Source organism: Triticum dicoccoides, chromosome 3B (assembly GCF_002162155.2).
Source record: "Triticum dicoccoides isolate Atlit2015 ecotype Zavitan chromosome 3B, WEW_v2.0, whole genome shotgun sequence".
Taxonomy (NCBI): Eukaryota; Viridiplantae; Streptophyta; class Magnoliopsida; order Poales; family Poaceae; genus Triticum; species Triticum dicoccoides.
The window spans coordinates 35,521,772-35,536,266 of NC_041385.1; positions in this window are offsets into that span (position 1 = coordinate 35,521,772).

The following is a 14,495-nucleotide window of genomic DNA, read 5'->3' on the forward strand; positions in this document are numbered from 1 at the left end:
TAGAAGGTCATTAAGGCTGTATTTTACGTGGACGGACTGAATCTGTGTCCGGTGCACAGCGACGAAACTGCAGTTTTCGTGCCACAGCAATCACCTAGCTGATTAGCGCGACGCTGTACCCGCGGTCGTGATTGTGCCTTGGGGGTAAGGACGTGATCAACGCCTCCTATTCTTCTTCTGTCGCTAGGGTTAGCCAAAGTGTAGACAAGTTGACAATCACTCCCTCCATTCCTCAATATAAGTCCTTTTAGAGATTTCACTATAGATTACAAATGGAGCAAAAGTTTTCAGGCATCCAAGATCAGAAGGGACTCCTCTTTTGGCACTTGCAGCATGGCCTTTTATGCTATAGAATACCCAGTGGATGTTGGCTGACGGCATATATAACATGGCAGGGATGGAGACTTGCGGCGTGCGGCCCTGCCAGATCTGGCCTCGAGTGGGCAGGCTGTGGGCAGCCGCCTGGGCCAGGGTGCTCAGCTGGCGGAGGTGGCAACTTAACAAGTGTGGGCGGTGACGATGACATGTATCTAGGGTAGGGTCTTAGGCCTAACTTACATGCCCTGTCCAAGGACACTACACAAGAGGCCAAGGCCTAAAAAGTTAGAAAGAATGTACCGACTCAAATAACCATAGTGCTCAAGTCACTTGACAGAAGGTTCACTCGGTTGACTCTACCTCCACTCGACTGCCGTAATTCACTCGGAAGTACATGGTTACATTAGGAGAACATAAGACCTAGAGCCCCCCTTGGTATGGCAACGGGCAAGCGTTCAATCCATCGTTGTAAAGATCATTAAGTACGGGAATTACCAGTAACGTACTCGTCTTTACCATCTCATTGAACCCTTGCATAACTGAGGACTGCGAGGGGTCAGCGGACTCTATATAAGCCATCCTTCCCCTAGTGCACAAGTGTTCGCACCCCCTATAACTCAACACTCTGCAGAAAAAGAGCTCCCGCAACGCCGAGAAGTAGGGCTATTACCTTCTCTGAGAGGGGCCTGAACTCATAAATCCGAGTGTACAATCTCGCCGTAGCTAGACTCTGCCCTCTCCTACGTACCCCCTACCCCTACAGTCAGATCCGTTCTCACGACAGTTGGCGCCCACTGTGGGGCAGGCGTCTAATCGACTCCCGGCGAGGTTGTGTTCTTCGAACTCCATTGATATGGTTTCCGGCGGCGGACTATCTCTGGGTCGCGAGACCCATCTCGGCACACTCAGCTTCATCGCCGACGATTCGGCCTGGCTCCTGGAGGCATCCCTCGACATTGAGCTGCTCCCCATTCGCGGGGCGGCGCACTTCCGCACGAGTGGTTGCACCGTCCTTTTGCGGCAGAAGTCGACTTAGTATTGGTCGGCTCCGGTGGCGTCTTCCCTCCCCACTGTTTTCTGTTACAAGCTATCCGGTCGCTCGCGGCTCCAGCAATGAGTGAAGCACGCGGAGGCTCGTCAGTCATCCACTCCGTAGAACGCGGCAATCGAGCCCGACGAGAGCCTTTATGGCTTGTTCGATCTTTCATCTGGCCACTCGGATACGCTTTATGAGTGCGAAAGTAATGATCGGGCCGGACAAGTCTTTGGCGGGGCGAAAGCGGTGGCCCTTCGCACGTCAACGACGAGTACTGCCCGCAGGCCCTCACCGCGGAGCAAAGACAAGAGCTGCAAACTCGGAATGAGCAGTTCCTCTAGACCCCCATCGCCGTGGAGACTGACGAGGCCCATGCTTTGGAGGCCCCGTGCGTAGCCAATCTGGCTGAGCGCGCGTGTTTGGAAGATCTCCGGAGGTCACTCGACGACCGCGCTCACTGACAGCCTCCAAATCCCAATCGATGGCAGCGACAATTGTTCCCGACTGGATCTCGAGATGAGTGTCAGGTATACCACACTCCCATCCAGAATGTTGCAGCAGCCGCGCGTATTGTAGATTCGATCCAACCATCTCATTCCGAGCCTGGAAGAGGGTTAGAGCAGATTCAGACGCTGCTCAGAGTGGCTGGGGAGCAGAATTCGACTATTTCTCAGTGGCGCAATAGGATTCACAACAGATCCATCAGGGCGGACACAGTTCAGTCCGCTCACAGTCCAAGATCGCCTCTGAGGCGTGAAGATCATGGTTGTCGCCAGGACCAGTGCCTGGATCGAGGCCACAGTCATTTTGATCCTCGACATCACCGCCGCGACCACCGTCGAGTGCCTATGCCCCCTCCGAGGGGTGGTTCGTACGTGTCCCGGCAGTATGATTACAGGCGCCCGTATGATGATGAGCGGAGGTATCCAGTCGACCCCTGAGAGCCTGGGGCAAGGTCGATCCTTGTGCAGGGCCTGGTTGACAGAGGCAGGGCTAACCGAGAGGGTTTGGACAGGGATCGCCCGAGTGGAAGTGGAGCTTTTGTCTCTATGCCCGAGTGTTTCAGCAGGGCTATCCAAGCCGTTGAGATTCCTCCCAACTTCAGGTTGGCTGCAAGAGTGAGCAAGTTTACTGGCGAGTCAAATCCAGATACATGGTTAGAAGATTACCGAGTGGCTGTACAGATCGGTGAGGGTAATGATGATGTTGCCATGAAGAACTTACCCTCGATGCTAGAAGGATCATCTCGGTCGTGGTTGAACCAGTTGGCCCCTGCTTGCATTTACTGCTGGGAGGATCTAGCCCGAGTGTTTCTCAAAACATTCGAGGGCACTTGCGAGCGACTAGCTGGACTGATTGAATTGCAGCATTGCGTCCAGAAGTTGAATGAAACCTTGAGGGATTATATCCCACGCTGGACCACACTTCACCATGTGGTGGAATTTTTTTATGAAAATCAAGCAGTTTTCGCCTTTAAAGAAGGCGTCACATACAGAGAGCTCATACTGAAATTTGGACGGTCTGGGACCCTGTCCATGAACCGAATGATGGAGATAGCCACTCGGTACGCGAATGACAAAGAAGAGGACCGACTCCGTAGTGGCAAGGGAAAGGTTGTAGACCCTGGCGCTAGGGGCAGGAATCCGAGTCGAAAGTAGAAGCGCAAAGCTGAAGCCGCTGGTCAAATAGAAGCGGCAGTTGTGATGACCCAACGCAAGTTCAAAGGGAAGCTGAAGGGGCAGTAGGTTCCCAAAAAAATGAAGGATCGGTCAGGCCAGGATGTCTTGGATCTACTGTGTGCCATCCACACGAAGAAAGACGAGGAGGGTAACCTGATTTTACCCAAGCATACCACTCGAGAGTGCAGATTCCTTATCCAGCAGTTCCATGAAGGTCAACTGAATGAAAAGGGTTCTAACAAAGACGATGATGAAGGAAAAGTAGAGGATTTCCTGAAGGTCAATGCTACTCTGGTGATTTTTGCTGACATTGAGAACAAGAGTCGACTGGAAGTCATCAACCGAGAGGTGAACATGGTTGCTCCGGCAACTATGACGTACCTCAAGTGGTCAAAGACATCGTACATCATCAGTGAGTTTGACAGCCACACTAACTCCAGTAACAAATTTTTTGATCCACTAACGCCATTTATCGGATAAGCCTTTCATTCTGAGGGTCTGTTGGAGAAATGACCATTTGACTAGATCGTATGCCTTTTACAATGTCAATTTTTAGTTATACCCCACTCATGTTCTTCTGGTACATCTCGTGAACGGTCTATGAAGGATAACTACTCCATCGAGTATATTTATTCCTTGCATGAAATCCGTTTTGGAAGGTCATACAACATGGTCAGCAACCATGTTGAGCCTATTAGTCACCACTTTGGTGAAGATTTTGACGTTGACATTAAGGAGGCAGATGGATCTATACTACTGGATCCGGTTAGCCTCCTTGGTCTTTGGCAAGAAAACAATCTCGCCAAAATTTAGCTTGGATAGGTCAACTAGACCGGCATGAAGGAACTCCAATAATTACGTCGGGGCATTCTTGATGACATCCCAGAAGTTCTTGTAGAACTCTGCAAGGAAGCCATCGTGGCCTAGAGCTTTGTTCATTTCCATTTGAAACACCGCATGTCGCACATCCTCTTTGAAGAAAGGTGTCGTGAGGATATCATACTCTTCTACTGTGACTTGTGGAATATCATATATTCCATCAAGAGTGAAGTTCCCTTCATCTGGAGCCCCAAACAAAGACTGGTAGTACGAGGAGATATAACGCTTCAGCTCGGCTTGACCCTCGACCTGCCCTCATCCTGTGCCGCCCATTGGTAAGCATTTGGATATATCGTCTATAGTCGTCTCCCTTCAAAATGAACTAGGCGTCAGATCTTTGGTACCACTTGATTTCCTCTTCTCGCAAAAGACGTTCAATCTTCTCACTGGATTGATTTTTCACATCAATCTCCTGTTGAGACAAAGTCCGAGTCTTCTTGGTTTTATCGAGGTCATCGATAATAGAGGAAAGCCGTTGTGTTTCCTTTTTATACATACCACTGGTGTGTTTCGCATATCCAGTTAAGAACTTTCTTGTTGCACAAATTTTGAAGTTCCATCTCTGAACCGGTGTGTGACCAACGGTAGGCCTCTCCCATACTATCCTTATAATATCCACAATGCCATCATGTTGTAACCATCTCAATTCAAATTTAAAAGGGCGGCGAACAATGAGAGGTCTAGTAGTGTTAGAATCAAGAATGATGGGTGCATGGTCCGAAAGTGTCTTAATACGCTCTATGGCACGCACTATTACCAGAGGGAATTTTAATTCCCATTTGGTATCCATAAGTACCCGATAGAGTTTCTCGTATGTCAGCGCCAGAGGATTGTTGTATATTGTCACCCTGACATAGTGGCTCCCCGAAGATTCAATCTGTGCATCACAACATTGAGTAAGAAAGGCTAGTGAGTGTCAAAACGATCATTATTTTTCTCGTCCTAGTGCCTAAGGATATTGAAGTCGCTTCCAATAAGCATTGGGTGTTGGTTATCCTTAGCCTCATTCACCAATTGTTGTAGGAAATCAGAATTATTTTCATCTTGGGCGGCTCCATAGACTGCGACCAGGCTTTATGTAAAATTATCAGCTCTATTTCGAAGGTGGAATTTTATGTGATATTCGCACACCGAAAAAGCTAATAAGTGTCCGTGGTTGTGGTCCATATCCCTAGTAAGATTCCTCCAGGCCTTCCACGTGGTGGTAAATGATGCTATGTGTAGTCAAAATCACTACATATGTTATGAAAGACATGTGTTGACAACGAACACGTCACCGTGTACCCTCGACGCCGGGGGTGATGCACCGCGGCTCACGTCGAAGGAGATCTGACCGACAGCGCGATACGCAGGACAGCTGGCAGATGCTTTTGAGACCCCAGAACCCCGCATGCCCAGGAGGGACCACGTCAGGGAGTGCGGCAGCTTTGGGCTGCTCCAGGTCGATTTGCTCGCCCCTAGAGCCTCATAGATCCGCAGCCGTCCAGCATGAAGAATTAACGTAAAACGAGAAGAAAGATACAAGAGATAGATAAAAAGTAGATGAACATGAAAAAGTAGTAGATACGTTTGTTTGATTGTGTGTTGTTCAATCGGCCGTCACCCCTTAGGTATATAAGACGCGGATGTACTTCCCGTGCAAGGAAAATGTTTGGATTCACGTCCAAAACCCTAGTCAAATTCGGATTGGTTTTATCCAAACTTTCCAAAACTGTTTCGTCTGAAACTGGCTGCACCTTGCGGGTCTTTTTTGTGGTGGTAAACGACCTCCGATGAAAATGCACCCAAAAGCTTATTTACTCTTTTCGACAAGACAAACAACTTTCATGTTTAACTTTTTCAATTTGAGTCCATCTTCAGGGCAAAATTGCTCGCGCAAAACAGCTAAATATTCACGCAGCTCATAAGACATACCCACATGTGTGTCTAGTTTCAGGCGTCCTATTTTGCCTATTGGAGGGTCGTGCTGTGCGGGTTCTAACTTTTGCGTACGACCTCTGATTGGGACAATCTTTATATCAAAATGGATCGCTTCGACGAGAGGAAGACAATTCATGTAGATCAGTTTTCCTTATGGGGCCGTCTTGGGGGTGTAATCAGCCGAAAAGTGTTCTGGATACAAAATCTCAGTACTTCGAACACAACTTTGGCCTTAGAGATGATATCGGATGGCTATGACCCAAATATCAAAGTTTCTCCTTTCGATGATATGAAACCTTCTCACTTTGAGAACTTTTCCATTTGAGGCCTTGTTAATTATGTTTTTGTCAATGCCAAAATCTGATGTCAACCCATGCCTCTCTGTTTTTCGGCGAAGCTTGTGTGCCGAAAAATAACTTGAACATAGCTTATTCTAAGGACGATGTTAACACTCCATTGGCCATTTTGCATGTTCTTAGGACGATAAGTCTATATCGGCTATTGCTTGTTTGAACCTCTTGATGCAAACTTGGGTGAAAACTTCTCAACTTCCATAACAATCTGGTGATAAGGTTCCATAGATCAAAACCATACTGTTCATCCACCGCCGACCTACTCCAGCCTCCACGGGCTACTGTTCATCCACTGTCGACCTCCTCCAGCCTCCACCTGTGACTGATCATCCACAGGCTCCTGTTCATCCAGCCTCCACCCCGCGCTACTCCACCGGCTACTGTTCAACCACCCCTCTCCACGGGCTCCTGTTCAACCACCCCTCCATGGGCTACTGTTCATCCACCCCTCCACCATCTACTGTTCATCCAGCCCTCCACGGGGTCGTCCTGTTCATCCAGCCCTCCACGGGGTCCTATTCATCGAGCACCAACCGGCTCGATCGATCGCTGTCCTGTTCATCCAGAGGCAACGCCACGGGGTCCTGTTCATCCACCCCCATCACTCACTATTCATCCACCCCCCCCCAACGCTCACTGTTCATCTAGAGGCAGCATCGATCGACTTTAGTTAGCAACAGTAGCGAAGGAATCACTCAATCGGGTTCAGTTAACAGCCACCGATCGATCGCTCGGGTTCAGTAACGCGTAGCCTGCAGTGCAATCGCTCGGGTTCAGTTAGAGCCCAACGCCTCGCTCGGGTTCAGTTAGAGCCAATGCCTCGCACACACACGCGTACATGTACGAGAGAAACGCGCATCGCTCGGCCCCCGACCACCCACCGTAACCGGGAACTCGCCGAAATTTTCCTCGCCCTCGCTTCTACCATGATTTTTTCCGTCACGGATGACCCAAAGAATGTCATGCAGTTGCGTCTCCGGCCCGCCCAGGACGAAAAGCCCATTTTCTGTCATGATTTTTTGTCATAGAAGTAGGATGCCACCACATCTATGATGTTACCGGGTTTTGTCACAATTATCGTCATACAAGTGTCATAAGTATGACAGAAATTTTTTTCGTTCAGCCCAAAATGTCACGAATGTGTCTTTTTTTGTAGTGTATCTTGTACTCCCTCCATTCCAAAATAGATGACCCAACTTTTTATTAATTGAGTACAAAGTTGGGTCATCTATTTTGGAACGGAGGGAGTCATAACAAGAGCAACGGGGAATGATTGTATGAATGGCAAGTGTATGTTGTAATCCCTAGGGATTTATCGTTGGTAAGGAATTGCAAAAGCGGTGGGCACATAGGGTCTCGGGTAAACATCGAAGAGTATATTTGGAATCTTCTGCTGAATCAAGCGATCATCTGGAATGAGGGGCTCTCTGGAATGAGTAGTTACGAGAACCTAGAGTTAGAGTTAGAAAAATCTTTAACCTAAAAGGAAGAGAAATTAGAACCCATGTAAAGATGCGAAATAAAAGATTCTAATCCCATCCATTTGCGATGTGTGCCCGTAAGCCACACAATACTGTTAGTAGGTTAGAAAATTGTTTTTTCCAAAGACTAGACTCAACTTTGACCAAGGAGTTGGAAGGGGTTCCTACAGGCAGTCCACTCTGATACCAGCTTGTGACGCCCCTGAACCCGACTACCATAGTTTTGTCACGGCAGATATCCTCGCTAAAGGACTAAGTTGTGAGGCCATCACTGCTAGGTGGAAACTTGGATGGGGTTTATCGAAAAAGAGAAGACACGAGTTTACTCAGGTTCGGCCCCTCACTTTGGAGGAAAAAGCCTACATCCTGCTTGATTGCTATTGATTGTGGTGGTCTCGATTACAAGGGCGCTATTTTGCTTCCTCTATCTTGGGAACTATCAAAACATCTATCTCAAGACCTATCAAACATCTGTCTTGAGACCTGTCAAAACATCTGTCTCATGACTTGTCTGTCTCAAAAACTATCCTTCTGATGACCCAGGGACTCCCTTTATATAATAGCTGAGTCCCTCGGATTACAAGAGATTTCAGGTTATCCCCGAAGTCAGAGTCCTACTCTAAGTCCTCTAAGTCCTCCATGTCTTCCAAGTTTGGGGTCTCCGTCTTGTATTTGGACTCTTGGGTGGAATTTCGTCTAAGTCCGGGTCCTGTAGCAGGCCGGGCCCTATAGTAGGCCGAGTCATAATTCCAGCTGGGTTAGGATTGTAGTCGGGTCATGATTGTAGCCGGGTCAAGATTGTAGGCGGCCGACTTAACTCCAAGACTGACTTAACTCTAGAGATGACTTGACTCCAGAAATGACTTAACTCTAGAGATGACTTATCCTCGGAGCTGGGTTTAGCTGCCGGTAACTCCCCTGACACCGACCGTGCACTAAACATACACACAACAAGCACGATCAAGATCAGTGACTCACGGTAGGATATCACAACACAATTCTAAGACACAATTTTAAGTTCAAAGCTTTATATTATGATAGGTGTCACAGAGACCCGGGGTTACATCAGTGCAAATACAAACATGTCTGGGTACAGACAGGTCGAACAAGGTGTTGCCTTAAGAAGGCATAAGCAAACAACGACAATAATCGAAAGAGGCAAGGCCTCCTGCATGGGACTGCCGAACTACTCCTGGTACACGACCTCCATGTAGTATCCAAGCTCGGGATCCTTTGGCTCTTGAGCTCCATCATCTGATCACAGCAATCGGGTAGAAGAAAAGAGTAGCAAAGCGACAGTGAGTACTCTAGTAGAAAAGGGGGTATTGGTCCAGGCCGGGTCAGCCCATTAGTCCCGGTTCAATCCAGAACCGGGACCAATGGGGGCATTGGACCCGGTTCGTGAGCCCCGGGGGCCGGCTGGGCCACGTGGGCCATTGGTCCCGGTTCGTCTGGACCTTTTGGTCCCGGTTGGTGGGACGAACTGGGACCAATGTGCCTTGGTCCTGGCCCACCACCATTGGTCCCGGTTGGTGGCCTGAACCGGGACCAAAGGCTTCCCTTTAGTCCCGGTTCAAGCCACGAACTGGGACCAATTAATTTCCTATATATACGCCCGTGAGCAGAGCACTCTCAATGCTCTGTTTTTCGTGGCCGGCAAGGAGAGAGCTTTGTGGTGCTCTAGCTCACCTCCTATGCAGACGAGGTGTTCGATGGAATGCCCGAGCCACACTACTTAAGCTTTCTCCTCTCCAAGCTCGACCTCCAAGATCCATTTTCCTCAATATTTGTCTAGGTTTAGCGGTCCGTCACGTCCCGTCCTCGTCTTCACCGCCGTCGATCGCCCATGCCGATCTTGTCGCCGGCACCACCGTGGTGAGCCTCTTGTTCTTATCTTCTTTCTAAAAGGAAAAAAATTCTTACTTGTATGTTTATATATATAGATACTTGTATAATTTCCTTACTTTTATTATTGCATCTTATATAGTGCGATGGTTTTGGTATCCACCCCCGTCGGCCCTCGTCCTGTCTATGATTCGGATGTGGTATATATTATCTTTTCATAACTATTGGTTCATCTATTGTTTATGACAATTATGCCGACCAACGTGACATAGATTTTATTTATCTAGGAGGTTGTTGAACCGGAAATTCCAACCGACCCTATTGTTGAGAGGTTAAATTTAGTTGAAGAAGAAAGCAATTTCTTGAAGGAAAAATTAGAAAAATTGAGGAGTAGAAGATGATATTGGAGTTGCATGTTGCGGATGTCGTGGATGATCACAAGATCAAGATGGATGCAATGCGCTTGAAGATTAGAAAGATTAGAAAATATGCCATTCATACCGAGGCTTGGTATCATTATGCCGTTGGATCAGTTGTTACATTGGTTGCGATTATGATCGCATTTGTTTTCGCATTGAAATGTTTTACATAGTTTCAATGTATGGTTTAATTAATTTAGATGCTCTGCAGAGATTTATGTTGTTAGATGAGAACTATGTATGTACTTTGGTTTTAATGTGATGATGAACTTCTATTAATTTGGTCACTTAGTTATCTATTCATGATGTTATGTAATGATTTTTGACACACTTAATTATATATAATGCACGTAGATGAACCGGCAATGGATGTACGGTTCAAGACACACCTCCGAGTACATTAAGGGCGTGCATGAATTTCTCGAAGTGGCTGAGGCAAACAAGCAGAATGGTTTTATGTGTTACCCATGCCCTATATGTGGGAATACGAAGTCTTACTCTGACCGGAAAATCCTTCACACCCACCTGCTTTACAAGGGTTTCATGCCACACTATAATGTTTGGACGAGGCACGGAGAAATAGGGGTTATGATGGAAGACGGCGAAGAAGAAAAGTACGATGACAACTATGTGCCCCCTGAATACGGTTATGCTACTGAAGATCAAGAGGAACCAAACGATGTGCACGATGATGCTGCAACAGGCGAAGCTGCTGAAGATCAAGAGGAACCAGACGATGTGCCCGATGATGATGATCTCCGCCGGGTCATTGTCGATGCAAGGACGCAATGCGAAAGTCAAAAGGAGAAGCTGAATTTCGATCGCATGTTAGAGGACCACAAAAAAGGGTTGTACCCCAATTGCGAAGATGGCAACACAAGGCTCGGTACCGTACTGGAATTGCTGCAGTGGAAGGCAGAGAATGCTGTGCCTGACAAAGGATTTGAGAAGCTACTAAAAATATTGAAGAAGAAGCTTCCAAAGGATAACGAATTGCCCGACAGTACATATGCAGCAAAGAAGGTCGTGTGCCCTCTAGGATTGGAGGTGCAGAAGATACATGCATGCCCTAATGACTGCATCCTCTACCGCGGTGCGTACAAGGATCTGAACACATGCCCGATATGCGGTGCATTACGGTATAAGATCAGACGAGATGACCCTGGTGATGTTGATGGCGAGCACCCCAGGAAGAGGGTTCCTGCGAAGGTGATGTGGTATGCTCCTATAATACCACGGTTGAAACGTCTGTTTAGAAACGGAGAGCATGCCAAGTTGATGCGATGGGAAGTTGAGAGCACCCGCTGACGGGTCGCAGTGGAGAAAAAACGAGAGAAAGTACTGGGATGAGTTTGCAAGTGACCCAAGGAACATATGGTTTGCTTTAAGTGCGGATGGCATTAATCCTTTCAGGGAGCAGAGCAGCAATCACAGCACCTGGACCGTGACTCTATGTATGTATAACCTTCCTCCTTGGATGTGCATGAAGAGGAAGTTCATTATGATGTCAGTTCTCATCCAAGGCCCTAAGCAACCCGGTAACGACATTGATGTGTACCTAAGGCCATTAGTTGAAGAACTTTTACAGCTGTGGAATGGAAACGGTGTACGTACGTGGGATGAGCACAAATAGGAGGAATTTCACCTAAAGGCGTTGCTGTTCGTGACCATCAACGATTGGCCCGCTCTCGGTAACCTTTCAGGACAGACAAACAAGGGATACCACGAATGCACGCACTGTTTACTTGACACCGATAGTATATATACCTGGGAAGCTGCAGGTAGAATGTGTACCTGGGCCATCGTCGATTTCTTCCGACCAACCATCAATGTCGAAAGAAAGACAAGCATTTCAAAGGCGAGGCAGATCACCGGAGGAAGCCCGCCATGCGTACCGATGATCACGTACTTGCTATGGTCAATGATTTACACGTAATCTTTGGAAAGGGTCCCGGCGGACTAGCTGTTCCGAGTGACGTTGGGGGATACGCTCCCATGTGGAAGAAGAAATCTATATTTTGGGACCTACCCTACTGGAAAGACCTAGAGGTCTGCTCTTCGATCGACGTGATGCACGTGACGAAGAACCTTTGCGTGAACCTGCTAGGCTTCTTGGGCGTGTATGGGAAGAAAAAACATACACCTGAGGCACGGGAGGACCTGCAACATTTGCACGAAAAATACGGCATGCCTCCAAAGCAGTATGAACGTCCTGCCAGCTATGCTCTTACCAAAGAAGAGAAGGAAATCTTCTTTGAATGCCTGCTTAGTATGAAGGTCCCGACTGGCTTCTCGTCGAATATAAAAGGAATAATAAATATGTCAGAGAAAAAGTTTCAGAACCTAAAGTCTCATGACTGCCATGTGATTATGACGCAACTGCTTCCGGTTGCATTGAGGGGGCTTCTACCGGAAAACGTCCGATTAGCCATGGTGAAGCTATGTGCATTCCTCAATGCAATCTCTCAGAAGGTGATCGATCCATAAATCATACCAAGGCTAAGGAGTGATGTGGTGCAATGTCTTGTCAGTTTTGAGCTGGTGTTCCCACCATCCTTCTTCAATATCATGATGCACGTCCTAGTTCATCTAGTTGACGAGATTGTCATTCTGGGCCCCGTATTTCTACACAATATGTACCCCTGTGAGAGGTTCATGGGAGTCCTAAAGAAATATGTCCGTAACCGTGCTAGGCCAGAAGGAAGCATCTCCATGGGCCATCAAACAGAGGATGTCATCGGGTTTTGTGTTGACTTTATTCCTGGCCTTAAGAAGATAGGTCTCCCTCAATCGCGGTATGAGGGGAGACTGGCTGGAAAAGGCACGCTTGGAAGGGACTCAATAATATGCAGGGACGGATATTCTTGGTCTCAAGCACGCTACACAGTTCTACAGAACTCTACCTTGGTGACCCCGTGTGTCGATGAACACAAAAACAGTCTGCGCTCCAAACACCCGGAGCAGTGCGACGACTGGATTACATGTGAACACATCAGGACTTTCAGCAGTTGGTTGGAAGCACGTCTCAGAGGTGACAACACTGTTTGTGATGAGTTGTACTTGTTGTCTAGGGGACCATCTTCGACTGTTACGATTTGGAAAGGATACGAGATAAATGGGAATACATTTTACACGATTAACCAAGATCAAAAGAGCACCAACCAAAAGAGCGGTGTCCACTTTGATGCAACAACCGAGAGGGGAAAGGACACATATTATGGTTACATAGTGGACATATGGGAACTTGACTACGGACATGATTTTAAGGTCCCTTTGTTTAAGTGCAAATCGGTCAATCTGTTAGGAGGCGGGGTACAGGTAGACCCACAGTACGGAATGACAACAGTGGATCTGAAAAATCTTGGGTACACTGAGGAACCGTTCGTCCTAGCCAATGATGTGGCACATGTTATCTATGTGAAGGACATGTCTACCAGACCGAGAAAAAGAAAAGATAAGGAAGCGAATACATCATATGATGAGCCAAAGCGCCACATAGTTCTTTCAGGAAAAAGGGACATCGTGGGAGTGGAGGGCAAGACAGACATGTTTGAAGATTATGAAAAATTTCATGAAATTCCTCCCTCAAAGTCAAGGCTGACCCCAGCATCCTGATAAGCGATGAAGATTATCCATAGTTACGGCGCAATAAGCAAATGACACAAGCGAAGAAAAAGTGAATACTTTCTCCCGCAACTATTATGATGATACCATGCCAACTTTGTAACACACGAGTATGATACCATTGTCCGTTTTGTACATGCACATGCTATGTGGGTGAATTTATGATACCATGCAAACTTTCAACTTTTTCATAGTTCATTTGAAATGCTTTAATGTCTTATGGTTCGGCCCTCGTAATAATTAAAAATAGCAACAATAAGTATTTTGTTGTAAGTAGAAACAAAATAAAATAAATAAAGCAAGAAAGAAAACAAAAAAACAAAAAAAATGTTTTCAAATTTGAAAACTAATGGCACTAACAGAAAGTTTGTAATTTTTCTAAAACTAAAAGCAAAAAGAATTAAGAAATAAAGCAAAAAACAAAAGAAAATAAATGATGCAGAAAACAAAACCAAAAAACTGGAAAATAATTAAAAATAGCAACAATAAGTATTTTGTTGTAAGTAGAAACAAAATAAAATAAATAAAGCAAGAAAGAAAACAAAAAAAACAAAAAAAATGCCTCCTACTAGGCCCCCACGGCCTGAATACGACTAGAAACCCTACCATGGGCCAGGATTCAGGCCCGCGGTAGGCCTAGAAGGCCCATCAGGCAAAGCAGTAGCAAATAGGCCCGCAAGCCTACATTGGAGAGGAGCTCGAGAGGGGTGCGGCAGTGGGGCTTATAAACCACTGCGTGCCCCTCTCAACTAGCGAGGTGGGACTAAACTTTGGCCCCGACGCGGGAAACACAGGGTCCTTTGGTCCCGGTTGGTGGCACCAACCGGGACTAAAGGGGGAAGCATTACTCCCGGTTGGTGCCACCAACCGGGACCAAAGGCCTCTTTTCAGCAGCCCAAAGGGCGGGAAGCGGCGGCCTTTGGTCCCGGTTGGTGGCACCA